Source organism: Canis aureus, chromosome 25 (genome assembly GCF_053574225.1).
Source record: "Canis aureus isolate CA01 chromosome 25, VMU_Caureus_v.1.0, whole genome shotgun sequence".
NCBI classification, from domain to species: Eukaryota; Metazoa; Chordata; class Mammalia; order Carnivora; family Canidae; genus Canis; species Canis aureus.
The window spans coordinates 2,896,148-2,913,111 of record NC_135635.1 but is presented as its reverse complement, the minus strand read 5'-3'; positions in this window follow the sequence as shown (position 1 = coordinate 2,913,111).

Sequence of the window (16,964 nt, the reverse complement as noted above, 5' to 3'; positions counted from 1 at the left end):
ACTCCCCACCTGGCTGCATGGGACGGGAGCCACTGCTCTGGGTCCCTGCAGGCCTGAGCTCGCGGAGGTCCCCAGCCGTCCCGTGGTGGACACGGGCTGGCGTGCAGACTCCTGGGGTAGAGCTGGGTCTGTAGGGCAGGGGGCTTAGGGGAGGGCTGGGGGAGAGGAGAGGCAGGCGTCAGGTGCTCTTGGGATGTGGAATGGGGTTAGGATGAGGGAAGGCATGGGAAAGCAGGGTTTGGGGGAACATTTTGGGTTTGGGGCTGGGGCCGTGCAGAAGCCTGGTCTGAAGGTGGGTGCCCGTCACAACGTCACATGGGCAGTTTGGGATGGGGGGGTTGGCCATAGGGAAGCACCCATACCAAGATTTAGGGTAGAGTTGGGGTATGGTTTGGGTCGAGGGGCAGGGTTTGGGTTAGTGAAACGTCAGATCCGGTGATGGGTTCGGGAGCGAGGTGGGACAGGCTCAGTTTGGGGCCTGGCTCAGGCTGCCGTGTGGGAACCTGTTGAGGGTCTTGGGGAGCTGCTTGTCTGCCCTGGGGTGTCCCTGCCGGGCCCATCTTCTCCTTTCTCAGTGGGTCGTGGTGGCAGGCGCCCCTTAGCCTCTGAGCCCAGGCCGGGGCCTGAGGAAGCAGCGGCCTGCACCCGAGGCCTGGGCTCCCTAGAGCCCGGGTATCTGCTGAAGTGGGGGCCCCGTCGCGCCCTGAACCCCTGTCCCCGCCCTGTTCTGCTGGTCCACCCGGAGGCCTCGGGGCTCCATGGGGCTCGGCTCCTGACTCGGCCGGGGGTACCCGGGCCTGGCCATGGTGGTCAGTGCGGGGTGAGGGGCTGCCTCGGCTCCACCACCGCCATCCTTGGCGATGGGTCTGGCTGGGGGGGGCGGGGGGCACCTGGCTGGGCGTGTCCTCCTGTGACTCAGGCTGGATGCCTGGGACCTGAGCTGGTGGCTGTGTTTGCCCAGCAGCCGGGGAGGGCGCATGCTGCGGCCCTGAGTCACCAGGGTGTGGCCCAGCTGGTGGCGGCGCCCGGACACACACACACACACACACACACGCATGCACAGCCCTCCGGGGCCTGGACGCGGGGAGCTGGAGCAGAGGGGCCGCTGCGCTCAGTGTTCTCCCCTCAGCCGTGCTGCGAGCCCTTCCCGAGGAGGTCCTGTGACCCAGGGCCCTGGGCCCCACGCGGCTCCCTCCAGTTAGAGCCCTGGAGGGGCTGGAAGGGGGTTTGGGGCCCACAGACGAGGCCAGAGACCCCTGAGGGGCCACACCGCCCCTTCCCAGCTGCCTAATAAAGAGCATTTGCAGGCCACCGTGTGCCACCACCGGAACTGCCAACCCCGGGGCCCCGTGAAACAACTGGGAGAGGAGGGAGCTATCCTGCCCCTACAGATAAAGGAACGGGGCTGAGGGGGGCTGAGGGGGCTGCTGAGGGGCCGCCTGCCTCCACTGTCCTCCCCAGGTGCTCCCCGGGGCCTGCCTCGGGCCAGGTGTGGGGGCATCTGACGGTGGCCGAGCCTGCCCTCTGCCTCGGGGCGGCTCAGCACTGGGGCGCCCCAGTACCAGCCACTGGGCCCGGGTGCTAGGCCCTTCTGCACCTCTGAGCATGGAGACAGTCACGGCCCTGCTGGGCCCTGGGCAGTGCCCATCTGCCTTCTCTGGGCAAGGGGCAGCAGGCCCCGGGGCCCTGAGGGCCAGCCCCCTGCTGGGGGAGCCAGGCTTCCCCTTCCCGGGGCAGGACAGGCAGTGTGGTTTCCCCGTGAGCACCAGCCCTTCCCCGCAAGCGTGTGTGTGTCTGCGTGTGAATGTGAGGCCGCAGGAGAGCCAGGGGGCGAGGGGCAAGCAGTGCTCATCAAGGGACAGCCCCCTCCCCCAGGGGCGACGCTGGGCACCCGCAGGTCCTGTGCCCAGGCCAGGCTTGGGTCCTCGGAGACTGCCTGCGGGTTAGTGGATTTCCTCCAGTGGCCCAGGGGCTGCTTTGGTGGCTGCAGCCCCCAGAGGGTTGTTCCCGGGCTGTGGGTAGGTGAATAGGGTGCAGTTCCAAGAGCCGGCCCCACCCCCTCCACCCACACCCCACCCCACCCCACCCCACCCGGTGCAAGCTGTTGGAGGGAGAGCAGAAAGCACCTTATAAGGTAACAAATGCCGTCTGGCGGGTGGAGAGGACAGGTACCTCCCAGCCTCCAGGCCTGCCTGCCCCGCCCGGGCCCAACAGCAGCTCTGGCTGGGGTGGAAGCCCCGTTGTGGCCGGAGCCTTCCAGGGTCCCTCTGCCCTCACCCCTTTACCTCAGGGAGCCCTGCTACCCGCCCAGGCTCTGGGGGGCAGTAGCCCCCCCGCCCCTGGCACGGGGTGGGTGGGGGGAAGGCCTGGCCCTCCCCACCTGGGGCGCACAAGAGGCAGCCCGGCCTCCATGAGGCTGCTGTGTGACCTTGGCTAAGTGACTGCTCCTTTCTGAGCCCGCTCCCTCTTCTCTGGGATGAGGGGAGGGGAGGTCAGGGGCTGTGAATTCACGCGTGAGGACCCTAAGCCCTATGGAGTGTCCCTTCACCCAGCCACTCTGGGGCGCGGTCCCGGCCACCTTCCCCTAGAGCCCAGGAGCTTCCGGCCCCCCACCGTCCGGCTCCCGAGGCCAGGGCCGCCCCTCACTGTTCCAAGGGAGCTGAGGCTGTAGGGCGATTCGGGTCAGGTGTCCAGGTGGGGCGGCCTACCCCAGCTCGCCTACCTGCCCGCCTCGAGGCCTGGTGGGGACAGCCTGAGGACGCAGGCCTCTCTCCAGTGCCTGCCTCCCTGCCGGGAATATCTGTCTCCAGCTCTCCACGGGGGCCTCCTTTGAGAAGCTGACCTTCCCCAGAAGCCCCCACCCACCCCTGGCCGGGCCCTCTCAGCCCTTGGGTGCACTGTGTTTTGTAGGCTCCCAGGATGCGCGTCCTGTGTGGCAGGTGCACCACCTTGGAATTTCACCCCGGAGATAAAAGCATGGACTCTAAATTTCTTTCTTTTTTTTTTTTTAAAGACTATTTATTCATGAGAGACACAGAGAGAGGGAGAGACAAGGTAGAGGGAGAAGCAGGCTCCCTGGGACTGGATCCCGGGACTCCAGGATCACGCCCTGAGCCACAGGCAGAGGGGGGGCTCCGCCGCCGAGCCCCCCAGGCGCCCCTCCTTGGATGTTGGCTGATTGCACCCCTCCGCTGGGCTCTGGGCACCGCAGGCCTGTTTCCTGGGGGAGGCCGCTGCTCTCTGCTGCTCCTTGTCTGGCCGGGCCTGGGCCTGCGGGGCACCGGGTCCTGCTTGGTGAGTGTGCCCACGTGGCCCAGCTGGGGGGACGGCGTGGGTGCCGTGGGGGCCGGGGGCCAACCTGCCCTGACGGAGCAGCCCTGCTGGGCTCCCCACGCTGTCTGTCCCGGCGCAGGAGCCTCCCAGCACAGATACGCGCTGAGGTTTCCCAGGGAGCTGACGAAGCAACTTCTGTGTCAAGAAAACCAGGCCAAAGACGCGAGGATGGCTGAGGTGTCCTCTCCGTTCCCAGCCTCCCTTGCGTGATGCAGCCCTTGGAATCCTGCCCTGGGCCCCCTGCCATGGCGTACAGAGGACCCCGGCCGAAGCCCCCAGGGTGGCCCCTGTTCTCCAAGGCCCTGGGGAACAGGGAACCCCACAGTCTGCTGCCAGTTTGGAATTCAGAGGTTCTAGCAGCAAGTTCTGTCTGTGGCCTGACTCTAGTCTTTTCTGCCGCGTGTTGAACCCCCTCTCTTCTTGCCACGTCCACGGGAGGTTGCAGACTGACCGGTGCTCAGGCTGCAGTAACTTGGAGGTCGGGATTGCAAGCGCCCTCATTCTCCCTTCCACCTGCAGGGTCTCCAAGCCTCTCCCCCAGCCTGCTGGCCCTGGCCTGGCCTTCCATACCTTGCACACACTCCCCTCTCCAGGAAGTGCTACGCCCCAGCACTTGACTCTGCACTGAGCTGGTTTCCAGAATCTTCTCTGTGTCCTGAACTAGCCTGTGTCCCCAGGACTTTCGGGAGTTCCCGGTGCCACTCGATAAGCGTTTGTAACAGGCTTGTTAAGGTCCACGCTGAAAACCATGGTCAATGGACTCTTCCAGACTTGCCAAGTGGGAAATCCCAGGGTACAGCCTGTAGGTGCTGCCCACAGGGACCTTTGGTTCCTAGTGTGGGCATCTGGGCATGTGAGAACTTGGGCTAGTTTTCCCCCTCGGCTGGAGGCTGGAGCCAGGCCCTTCAGGGGGTTAGAGGGAGGGGAGACTGCCTGGCCTGTTCACCATCAGCACTCCCTCCCTGACATGACTTCTCTGGGCCTGGACCTGGATCCACCAGGAGGTTCTAGAAGCCAGGAGGGCCAGGGCATGGGAGGCAGAGGGTAGAGTTCCTCCCAGTTCCCGGGCTCAGAGCGAGGATGCTGAGAACAGGGTTACAGGCTGTGAACAACTGTTAGTTCATGCATTTAGTGAGCGTTTACTGTATACAAAGCACCATGACCCCAGGAGAAAGACCACATTGGGAAGCAAACAAGCCCACGCAGAATCCCAGATGGGCAGCTCGGACGTGGCTTTAGAAATGGCCTCTTCCAACCAGCTCAGGAACTTGGGGCTTCGGGAGAGTCACGCGTTGCCCCAGGTCACACAGCACCCGCGGTAGCTGGGGCCAGAGTCCGTGTTCCTTCCCCAGCACCTGTCGACCACGGTGCTGCCCGAGTCCTGGGCACATCGGCGGGGAAGGGGGCGCTGGCTGGGGGAAGGACAGGTGGTGCCCAGTGTTCTGAAGCACAGTGGCCCCTGGTGGGGGGTGCCCAGGCAGGAAATCCGTGGAAGCCCAGGCCCAGGAATGTGGATGTACTGACTGGCACGAGTAGTGTGTGTGTGGCATGGGCAGGGGCCATGTGGGCTTTGTTCTGAGCAGAATTGCTAAATGCATGAGTATTTATAAAGCAGGAAGAACAGTGCTGACATATAAGCATTTTGCTGTTGATAGGAGGGGTCTTGGAGTGGCCGGGCAAGGCCCTGGGGACGCCCCGGTGGCAGGAGTAGGGGCTGTGGAGGGTAGCATGACCCGCGCCTTCGGAAAATGTCGGAGCAGCTCAAGCCGGGGAGAGGAGGCTCAGGCTGGGCCCCTTCCTGCACGGGGGCGTCCGGGAGCTGGAGGCCTTCTGCAGCCGGCTGTGCGCAGGCCGCCTGCCTACTGCGGCCTTGGGGCGCTGGGTGTCGGGGCGCTGGGTGTCGGGGGGCTGACTCGGAGCCTTGGCAAGTGCAGGGGGCCGCACCCTGCAGTGCGCTCCAGCGCCGGGCACCCCAGGGCGTGTCTGCGGAGCGAGGGGCGCGGCGGGGGCGCCCCTGAGCCGCCCCAGGGCGCCGGTCCAGGCCTCTCCCAGGGCCCTGCAGTGGCCCACGGCGGCCGGCAGGAGGCGGTGCCCGACAGGCCTGGGGAAGCTCCTCCCGCCCCTGCCCCAGCCCGCCCTGCCCCGGCGGGGCGCCCCGGAATGCGGCGGGGCTCGGATGCTCAGATGTGGCGGCGCCGCCCGCGTCCCGGCCCGGCCCGTCCCGGCCGCCCCGAGCCGCCTCCCTGCCCGGGCACGCCGGCCGAGGGCGGAGGGACACCAGGTGTCGGCGCTGCGGGGGCCCCCACCCCCCCCACCCCTGCTGGGCGCCCCGGGGCGGGCCCTGGCGCTGGCGCGGATGCAGGGCGCACAGGCCCCGAGGGACCCCGAGGCCCGGCCCTCACACCGGCCTCACCCCAGGTCCATGGCTCCTTTCGGGGGCCGCCCCCCTGCGCCTCCCTGCGCCCCCCTGCGCCTCCCTGCGCCCCCTGCGCCCCCTGCACCCACCTGTGCCCCTCTGCGCCCCCCCTGCGCCCCCCTGCGTCCACCTGCGCTCCTCTGCACCCCCCTGCACCGACCTGTGCCCCCCTGCGCCCCCATGCGCCCTGGGGCAGCGGAGCTGTGCGGGAGCCCGGCCTCATTGGCCTCATTGGCTTTATCCGCTGCGAGAGGCCGGTGAGCCCATCTTGCAGGACAGTCGTGGGCAGTGGCGCTCGGGCGCTCATGGACGGTGGCCCACAACCCGCCAAAGGATGCTGGCTGATCCCTGCCCACCTCCCCTGGCTCCTGGAATAGGGCCTCGGGGTCCCCCCATCCTGTCCCAGGCCTGGCTGTGGCCCTCACGGTGGGAGTGGGTGGCGGGCGTGGGGGCTCAGGGCGCGGAAAAGAGAAATGCCAACTCTGGCCTGTTCTGGTTACAGGCTCGGGCTGGTCTCCCGTGTCCCGTGTCTCCCAGGAGAAGCAGGGCTGGCGGAGCCCTGGGGAGGGAGCTGGAGGGTGGCTCAGCCCCTTGGCTCCTGCTGACCCTGCCCTTGGCCTGCCGGGCTGAGTCCGAGGGGTGGCGAGGCACATCCCGCTGTTGCAGGGAGGGCCTCCCCTCTGGCAGCATGGGGTGAGTGGGGGGCAGGAGAGCATAAGCCCTATTTCCATCTGACGGGCTGGTAGATGGAGGCTCTTTCCTCATTTTCTCATCTCCACGCTTTTTGGGGTTGTTTGAAAACTGCCAAGCCGTCGTGGTGGAGACGGCGTGGAGCTCAGACTGTCCCCCTTCCCAAACCCAGGTGTGTCTGTGTCACACTAGTGACTGGCTCACTCTGGCCGTCTTCTAGGCCCTGGAAGTTCCAGGAGGGACCCTGTCTGGGCAGTGCTGGTCCTGTCAGCTCTAAGGCCAGGCCCTGGGAAGAAGTCTCCTTGGTCTGCTCCTCCTCCCGGCAGAGTACCCACCGATTTTGGTGTGTGTGTCCCTTCTTTCCCTTTCTACCCCGCCCACTGGACAGGCCCAGCACACAGAGCAAAGCTCAGAGGGATTCATGGGAGCCCTGGCTGTCTCCCAAGAGGTAGGGGCAGGGGAGGGAGAGGTCAGGAGGCCCAGCTCCGGGCCTGAAGCTCACCTCCACCGTGTGGTTCTAGCAAGGCCTCTCCTCTCCCTGGGCCTCAGTTTTTCCATCTGTAAAACGAGGCAGGAGGCTACATTCACTGTGCTAGGATTCCACCCCTGGGAGGCTTGTGGTACTCTGCATCCCCACACCTGGGGTGCCCTGGAACTATTCTGGGGAGAGGAACCCAGAAGGGCAAGGGCCTGAATGGGTTGCACAGCCTACCTTTGGGCCAGGGTACTTTCCAGAGGACCAAATAAAATGGCTCTCATTGTCAGCTGCACATGGCAGCAGTTCCTGCCAGGGGCCCCATGCCCACCTGGGGGTGACAATGGGCAGGGGCAAGGTTCTGAGATCATTCCTGTGGGGCCTGGTAGGTTGGCGGCCTGGTGACTGAATGGCGTGATTTTAAGGGGTGGCCTGCCACGCGGCTGTCCCCGATCCCTTGGGAAGTTCTTCAGAATTAGCCTGTCAACCCAGGTTGTTCTCTGCACCGCACCCAGGACAAGGAGCAGCTCTCTTTCTGGGCCCGGGCCCCGAGGTGGCCTGGCCTGGCAGTTTTCTGGAGGGACTTGGGTCCTAGGGTCCTTTATTTAGGAGGCAATGCGGGCAGCGTGTGTGTGGGGCAGGGCACCGGGGTGGTGGGCCTCCCACCTCTCGCCCTCCCCGAGGCATGGTCTCAGCAGCCTGGGGCCTGTGGGGCCACGGAGTTGGGGAGGAGGCTGTCAGGCAGGCTTGGGGAACTGCCAGGAGGACCCTGGAGTCTTCCAGTCTCAGGGAAGGGCCCTAACTTGCTGTGGGCAGGACAAAGCTGGTGGTGCCTTGGAGGATGAGTGGGTCCCCGAGTCCGTCATTTCGTGCCCGAGTCTGTGGCCAAGAGTAAGAGGAAAGGCAGCAGGAATGCCGGCATCCTGGCCAGGCCCTGCCCGACAGGCTGGGGTGGGAGGGCCGGGCTCCCGGGGGCCCGCGTGCTCTTCCATCCGCCTGGTAGCTAAGCAGCCCGTGCAAACAGCAGGGACACACAGACAGCCCCTGTGTGGTGCACACGTGCGTGCCTGTGCCGGGTGGTGGGGGGCTCTGGGCTCAGGGGAGCCACGGCCTCAAACCGCAGGTGGCAGCCTGGCTACTTTACAGTCACAGCCACACGCAGGCTCGAGGCCGGGGTTCTGCGGGCTGACACCCACCCATCCATGAGGGTCCTTACACCCCCGTTACCTGCATTTATAGACAGAGAGACTGAGGCTCTGAAAAGTCACCCACATCCAAGGTCACAGCAACTGAGTGGTAAAGCCAAGCGGCGGTTCATCCTGAGGTCTCTCTGACTCCAGAGTATTGCTTTACCCCTAGACTTGTGCAGACATGTGTGCACAGGAGCATCAGCTGGAGGGGGGGTGCGTGCATGTGGTGTGTGCTTTGATAGGGGACCTGCGCCGGTCTGTGCTTCAGGATGCCCACTTAGGTGTAGACACCCGTGCCCATGCATGCAGGTGTGCACACAACGCCCACGTATGAGCATGTGACACAAGCACATATGTGTGCAGAGTGCACCTGCATACCTGTGTGCACACGTGTGCATGGTGAGTGTGTGTGTGCACGTCTGCTCATAGCCACGTGCCTGTGTGCACGTGGTCCTCCGCAAAGGCTGCCCTCACTGTTCAGCTCACCCGCCTGCTGTCCCCTTCCTGGGCTCCTGCCTCGGCACAGGTGGCAGTGCCCCAGCAGCATGTATGAGGGCCTTGGGGGGGCACCCGGACTTCTGAGGATTTGTTTTTTGTTTGTTTGTCTGCTTTTTTTTTTTAATTCTGAGGATTTGAAGGAGGGGGATTTTGGGGAGAGATAGGATGGGTAGGGACGAGGTGGAGTAAGAGGAATGAGTGTGAGAGGGATTAAGGCTGGGGCTGGGGCTGGCTTGGGTTTTCTTTTCTTTTCTTTTCTTTTCTTTTCTTTTCTTTTCTTTTCTTCTTTTCTTTTCTTTCTTTTTTTTCTTTTCTTTCTTTCTTTCTTTCTTTCTTTCTTTCTTTCTTTCTTTTTCTTCCTTTCTTTCTTTCCTTCCTTCCTTCCTTCCTTCTTTTCTTTTCTTTCTTTTCTTTTCTTTTCTTTTCTTTTCTTTTCTTTCTTTTCTTTTCTTTTCTTTTCTTTCTTTTCTTTTCTTTTCTTTCTTTTCTTTTCTTCTTTTCTTTTTTCTTCCTAAAATGATTTTATTTATTTATTCATGAGAGACAGAGAAAGGGGGAGGCAGAGGGAGAGGCAGGCTCCCGTGGTGCGGGGGATGGGGAGCAGGGACCCTGGGTTCAGGGCCTGAGCTGAAAGCTCAGGCTCCCGGTGGCCTGGGTTTCCTTCCGTCCCTAAGCAGGGCACTGGCCCAGGGAGCCCCGATCTTGCCTTCCTTACCCACGTCCCTCAAGGCTCAGCTCCCCGCCGCCTAGGGAAATGCTCCAGGGAGACTGCAGGTGAGTCCCAGGACCTGGGGACTTGGCTGTGTGCTGTCCCCTTACCTGTGCCAGGTAATCCCCCTCGACCTCCGAGCGCCGGAGGAGGGACGCCCTGTGGTTCGGGGTGTGAGGGAGAAGCGCTGAGGCCGGGTTCTGGTCCAGCTGAGGCCGGTTCTGGTCCAGCGCACCCCCCCTCGCCCCCCCGCTGCTGCGGGGCCTGCAGGTGCGAGCGGAGCAGCGGTCGGCAGGCGGCGCTCGAGGCCCGCGGATGGAGGGAGGAGCGGGCCGGGCCGCAGGTGCGGTCGTCGCTGCAGGTGGGTGGGCTGCAGACTCCCGGGGGCAGGTAGACACCCCGATCCACAGAGCCTTGGAGGGACAGGCCCGGGGTCAGCCTCCTCCCCCTCTGGAGCATTCTGGGCCGGTGTTAGAGGCCCGGGGGAGCCGGGCGGGGTGGGAACCACCTGGCGGGAGCTGGGCCTTGCGGACTGTGTAGAGAGCAGGGGCCCTGGAGTCAGACAGGCCTGGGCAGCTTCAGCCCTGCCAGGGGGCGGGGGGCGGACCGGGCAGGTGCTCCCCTGGAAGGGGGCGATGCGAGCTAGGTGCCCGGCCCGGGCCTCGACCGACGTCCTGCCAGCTGGCCGAGCTCTCACGGGTGTCCTCAGCTTCCGTCAACAGTATTTAATGAGCATCTGCTAAGCGCCAGGCCCTTTGGGACTGTGATGAGCACGTCCTGTAGGCTGGGCCCTGCCTGGGGGGCTACCATTCTGTTGGCCGGGACGTGTCCTAGGGCTTGTTCTGCTCCGGCCCCCAACCTCTTAGCAGAGAGCCACATCCGGCCACTGTCCACTCCAGACCCTGTCCTCACGTGTCCAAAGGGCCTGGCGCAGTTGGCCCTGCGCGTCCGGCCTGTGTCCTCTGGCTCCCCCCTCTCCCTGCAGTGCCCCTGCTCTGGCCCCCTTGCCGGTCCCCAGGCACGCTAGGCAGGGTCCTGCCTCAGGGCCTTTGCCCTTGCCGATCCCTCTGCCGGAATGCTCTCCCTGGGCATCCCTGTGGCTTGTTTCTTCACCTCCTTCTGGGTTTTGATGAAGTGTCCTCTTCGCAGTGAGGCTTCCCTGCCCTCCCGATTAAGCACCCCCCACTCCCAGCACTCCCCGTGCACCTGCCGCCTTTATGTTTCCCTCCAGAATTTATTTTTATTTTATTTTTTTCCCTCTAGAACTTATTATTGCCATCTGGCCACGGGTCTCTTTTACAATACATTTCTTTCTTATCCACCCTCCCCTGTGAGAACGTAAACCCCGTGTGAGCAGAGTTCGGGCAGATTTGTTTGTGCTGTATCTTCAGAGCCTGAAACACGCCCGGCACGTTGTAGGCATCGGTAAGTTTTTGTCAAGTGAGTGTCGAATGCTGGCTCGAGGTGGCGAGGTGGCGTGCATTCCCCGGCCGTGGGAGCACGCATTCCGTGGAGGGAGGTGCTGGCTTCGCAGCGCGGCTGGACCACAGCTGGCACAAACCCTTAGGGGCTGGAGGACTGCGGGGTGGGGAGGAGGAGGCAGGAGTATTCTGGTTCTTTCTCGTTCTTTTTGGGACAGGAGTTGAGTGGCTGTGGTAAGCTCCACTACTCCCTGCCTTAGTTGGCACAGGGTTGAGAGGCAGGTTTCTCCCTTTGAAAAACATTGAAAATGTAAAAAAAAAAAAAAAAAAAAAATCTAGCAATCAAAAGAGGGTGATGGATGATCTTTCCGCCTTCCCTCTGACCCTGCTTCCCTCCCTCTCTCTCTTTCTTTCTTTCCTTCCCTCCCCCTTTCCTTCCTTTCTTCCTTTTGCTTTCTTTTCTTTTTTCCTCTCTCTCTCTCTCTCTTTTTTTTTTTTTACCCATTCCCTCCTCCCACCGCCCCATCTCTGACACTCACCCGTCCGTCCTTTTCTTCTGTGAATCTGTTGTTTGGGTTCCATATATAAGTGAGATCAGGGTATCTGGGTGGCTCAGTGGTTGAGCGTCTGCCTTTGGCTCAGAGCTTGATCCTGGGGTCCTGGAATCGAGTCCCGCATCGGGCTCCCCACGAGGAGCCCGCTTCTCCCTCTACCTGTGTCTTTGCCTCTTTCTATGTCTCTCATGAATAAGTAAATAAAATCTTAAAAAAAAATAAGCGAGATCATGCAGCATTTGTTTTTCTTTGTGACATTTCACTGAGCATAATGCTCTCAAGGTCCATCCATGTTCACAAATGGCAGGATTTCCTTCTTCTTCTTTTTTTTTTTTTTAGGATTTCCTTCTTTTTATGACCGAACAGTAAGTGTTCCGTTGGATATGTACAGTGTACCACCATTTCTTTATGCATCCATCCGTAGATGGACACTTAGGCTATGTCCATATCTTGGCTATTGTGAATAATGCTACAGTGAAGACGAGGGAGCAGATATCTCTTGGAGGTACTGATTTCGTTTCCTTTGGGTGTATTCCCAGAGCTGAAATTCCTGGATCATATGGAAGTTCTATTCCTGATTTTTATTTATTTATTTTTTTTATTTTTTATTTTTTTTATTTTTATTTTTTTTTTAATTTTATTTATTTATGATAGTCACATAGAGAGAGAGAGAGAGAGGCAGAGACACAGGCAGAGGGAGAAGCAGGCTCCATGCACCGGGAGCCCGACGTGGGATTCGATCCCGGGTCTCCAGGATTGCGCCCTGGGCCAAAGGCAGGCGCCAAACCGCTGCGCCACCCAGGGATCCCCTATTCCTGATTTTTAGAGGAACCTCGATACTTTCCAATTTGTAGTCCCACCCACAGTTCTCGAGGATTCCCTTTGCTCATATCCTTGCTAACACTTGCTATTTCCTGCATTTTTGATACCTGCCACTGTGACAGGTGTGAGGTGGTATCTCATTGTGGTTTTGATTTGAATTTCCCTGATGATGAGTGATGGTGGGCACCTTTTCATGTACCTGCTGGCCACTTCTGCCCATTTAAAAAAATTGGGCTGTTTGCTTTTTTTTTTTTTTTTGCTGTGGAGTTGTAGGAATTCTTTATATATTTTGATTAGCTCCTAATCAGATCCATGATTTGCAAACATTTCCTCCCGTTCCGTGGGCTGCCTTTTCGTTTTGTTGATGGTTTCCCGTGTGGTACAGAATCTTTTTAGTTGGATGTGGTCCCAGTTGTTTATTTTGGGGGGATGTTGGTTGTTTCTGAACAGAGTCCTTCCAGCAGGGGATCTGCAGGTGTCACACATCCTCCACCGGGGACATGTGCACAGCTTCTGGAAGCCTGGGGGGCCGTGGCCATCTTGTCACAACAGGCACCCAGGCTTTACTTCCCAAATGTTCCAGTAGAAGGAAAACATTTTGCTCTGTCCAATCCCCCTGCACCTGTGTCCAAGACCCAGCTCCTTGGGGCCCTCACCTGAGCTCCTGGGTGTGGGGAAGGCCCTACAGCTGGTATAGCCTCCTGGGTTCGCTTTCTAGAATTCCTCAGCACCCTCCACCCCTGCACTTTGTTCTAGAAACTTTCAGTCCCCACACTATCAGCTGTGTGCATCCAGTTCCCTCTGTGTGACCTGACCGGATACCAGATGATAGACCAGAGAAGGAAAAATCAAGAAAGGCAGATGGTGTTCAGTGCTCCGAAGAACTCGAGTTGGGGTAATGATAAAGCAAGAAATAGAAAGTAGGGTGGGGGTGGCAGGGGGCTGTTTCTGGGGGGCGGGTCTCTCCGAGGAGGTGACATCTGAGCTGATGGATGGGGTGTGACAAGTGAGAGGAGCCAAAGCCCAGGGAGTGACCTGTCTGGTGGGCACGGGCTCCCTGGGGCTGGCAGGCGGTGGCAGCCCTTCCTGGAGCAGGGATGGCTTGGCCTGAGGTCCCCGCTGCAGGGGCTCAGCCCCGGGAGCCTCTGAGCGCTGAAGCCTGGGATTGGAGCTAGGTGTGTGGGGGGCTGGGGAGCGCAGCCCCGCCTCGCTTCCTCGCTTCCTCCAGGCCTCCACCTCCCTAAGCTCGCTCTGGTGAAGTGCTGGCCTCGCCGCGGCCGGCAGAGGGCAGTGGTCGCCGCGGTGTCCTCTGGCCTTGGGTGGGGGGGCTGACCTTGCCCGATGGCTTGTGGGCTGTCCCCTCCCGCAGGGAACCGGAGGAATGGGCCCCTTCCCTGCCCTCTCTAACCCTCAGCCGCCCTCAAACAGAGCTGTGAGCCCCGGCCTCTCCTGGGGGGCGAAGGTGCGAAGGTGCAGGTGATGCTGGGCACGCGGTGTGCGCCCTCACCCAGCTGCTCCCCGCCACCCCCCGGGCCGGGCAGGGGCACGAGGGGGAAGCTTTTCATAATCATCATGTTGGCTGTTACTGCTATATTGAAGCATTAGCATGTGCCAGGCACTGAGCTCAATTCTTTTATGGTGCATCATCTCTTTAAACGTCAGGCCAGACCCAGGGGCGGTGCCCTATCCCCCACCGCTGTCCGGGCCAACAGCTAGAGAAGCAGGGTTGCTCTATAGGCCATGTGTCGGTTAGCCTGACTGCTGCCCCTGTACGAGGCTGAGCTGCCCAGAGAATCAATCAGGTGACTAGGGAGGGGATGGGCAGGTGTCAAGGTGTCGACATCAGAGGGACCTGCAGGGGCAGCCAGTTAATGCCTTATTTTACGGATTGAGAAACAACTCCAGAGAGGGGACGTGACTCGCCCCAGGTCCCGCAGAGAGCATGTGGCCAACCGCAACAGAGGGGACTTGGGCACAACAGGGGACCAGGAGCTGGATCCTGGCCGGAAGCCAGAAGCCCCTTGAGGGCAAGGACTCCTTTTAACCCTCTCTCCCCTCCTCCCTCCCTGCTGGGCTGGGCGCAGGGTGCAGCACACAGTAGGTGCTCAAAAAGCCCTCCCAGGTGGGCGGCGCATCTTTCATCCTGATGCAGCTGCAATCACCTGCCAATCACCTGCCAATCACCCCTTCACTCACTTGTCCAGCGTCTAGTGAGCACCGACTGTGTGCCCGGCACCTCTGCTAGATGCGGGGATGCATCCTTGAATGGTACAGCTCAGGGTCGGCTTCTCTTTGGGGTGGGGGGCGGAGTTTCAGGGGTTACCCCACATTTTGACCTGTGCTTCCATAGTTTTCCTCACTCAGTGCGGGCTTCCTCTGTTCCCGTCTGGTCGCCTGTGGTTTGCTCTCTGCCCCGGTCTGGAGGCTGAGCAAGTCTGTTCCACTTCCCTGCCCCAGGCCATTTCCACTCCCTGTTCCTTGCCAGCCCTAACACCCCCTCCTTTCCAGCTGCTTCCTTCCTTCCTCCAAGTCCCCTTTGACTAAGGCCCCCCCACTGCTCTGCAGACCCCGGTGTGGAGGTCTTGAGCTCTGCCCAGGTATCTCTGGGTCTGTTTCTGTTTCTGTGTGGGTGCATGTCCCCACCCACCCCCATCAACCTCTGGAGCTTCCCAAATCTAGGGACCACCTTCCTTCTAGTCGAGGAGGTCTTGCAGTCAACCCCTAGTCCCCGGGGCCTGTCCTGGGCTCCCCTCTTACAGGGAGTTTTCTCTGGAGCCGCCGGGGTGCTGACTTGCTAGCTCTGGCCCACGGCCTCTGAGCTCTGACCATCCACGCTGAGCCCGGGGCTTCGGCTGGGCACCGGCTGCTGGGCAAGTGCTAACCCCACCACCCTTTTGGTCTGAGGGTGAGGCCTTCAGAGTCTCCATTTCTTCAACTCTGGGGTTTGGTCATTTGCACTGACCGCCCTATAGCGGGCGATCCGCGGGGAACAAAGGGTTCCACGGAACCAAAATGCTTCCTTTCACCTGCTGGGTGACCAGGGTTACAGTGACTGGCCCCACAGGGCCTCAGCTAATGACACCTGTCCTCTCTGTCTCACAGGTAGGTGGGAGGACCAGAGACCAAGGAGAAGCGAGAGCCAAACCCAGGCAGGGGCTTAGTTTTGTTGTACTCGGAGCAGGGGTGACATCCTTGGCCAGGTGTTCGGGGACTTGCTCTGGAGGGCAGGAGAGGGAAGGAGGAGGAAGGAGGGAGCCTGCGCGGAGGGGGAAGCCGACCGAGTCTCCGGAGTGCTCAGGAGCAGCTAGTGGGAAAGGGGCAGGAGAGTTTCCTTCTTTGGGTAGGGAAGTCATTTTCTTTCTTTCTTTCTTTCTTTCTTTCTTTCTTTCTTTCTTTCTTTCTTTCTTTCTTTCTTTCTTTCTTTCTTCTTTCTTTCCTTTCTTTCTTTCTTTTACTTTTTATTTATTTATTTTTTAAAAAATATTTTATTTATTTAATCATGAGGGGCAGAGAGAGGCAGAGGGAGAAGCAGGCTCCATGCAGGGAGCCCGATGTGGGACTCAATTCCAGGACCCCAGGATCACGCCCTGAGCTGAAGGCGGCTGAGCCACCCGGGCGTCCCTAAACAAAATCCTTAAAGAAAAAAAAAGAATAAAATTGCTTTAAAGAAATTCTAATAAAACTGCTGTACATGAAAACAATAGGAAGCAGTCAAAACAGTTCTTAAAAGGGCATTCATGGTCTTCTGAGAATCTTATATTGAAAAAGAAGAAAGATGGAAAATTAAAGCATTTAACCCAAGAAGTTGGAAAATGATAAAAACAATAAATAAAAATAATAAATTCAGGGGTGCCTGGCTGGCTCATTTATTTGATCCCCTCGGGGCTGTGATTGCCAATCCCCATGTTGGGCGCAGAGATGGCTTAAGAAGTTAATAAATTCAAAGAAAGTGGGAGGAAGGAAATAATAAATATGTCACATAGTTTTTTGGCTCTGAAATTCATATTTAGGTTCAGAGATCCAAATTACCATTCAAGAAAATCACAAGTCAATTTTTTTTTTTTTTTTACAAGTCAGAAATTAACAGAAAAAGATAAGTAGAGGATTGCTCTCAGTTCCAGGCCTCTTCTGGAGGGGGACGGAGTTTTCCATCAGTTTCTCCTGAGTTCAGAGAGCAGGGGCCTCAGAAGAATGGATCCACTCTGAGCGGAAGTCTGGGAACTTCCAGGCCGGGGGTGGGTGGGGTGGGGGGTGGGGTGGGTGGGCCTGGCTGCCCTGTGCCCCGAGGGAGCCAGCCTGGGGTGGGCGGTGGGGGATGGGGGGTGGGGGGATCCAAACCAGTGGGTCATCTTGAATCCACAACCTCTCATTAGATGACGACCCCACTAGCGATCCTTTACATGTGTTACCCTCCCAGCGCTTGAAACCTTGAAACGAAAGGTGTGGTGTTGCTGACGGAAGTGAACACAGCTACCTCATCAGATCCTCCGACACCCTATCAGGTAGGTAGGGCTGGTCTATGCTCCGTTTTGCAAATGAGTAAACTGAGGCTCTGTTTGTCTGAGGTCGCCGTGAGTGGGCGAGCCAGGACACCGGGGCTTCAAAGGCCCTTCTTGGCTCAGGCTTCCTGCCCCTGAGACACCTGCTCGTCTGCCAGTCTAGTTGGCTCCTTGGTGCTCGAAGCCCCACTTCCCCCCCACCCCCAGGAGCCTGTTCTGATTCTCTGGTTTCCCTTCCCCTCCCCGGAACCTCTCGCGTGGTCAGGAAGTAGGGGATGGCTGTCTTAGGTAGACGGCCTATCCCTCAACCCGACACCTGTGAGCTCCTTGAGGTGGAGGGGTGGGCAGCAGTTGGGG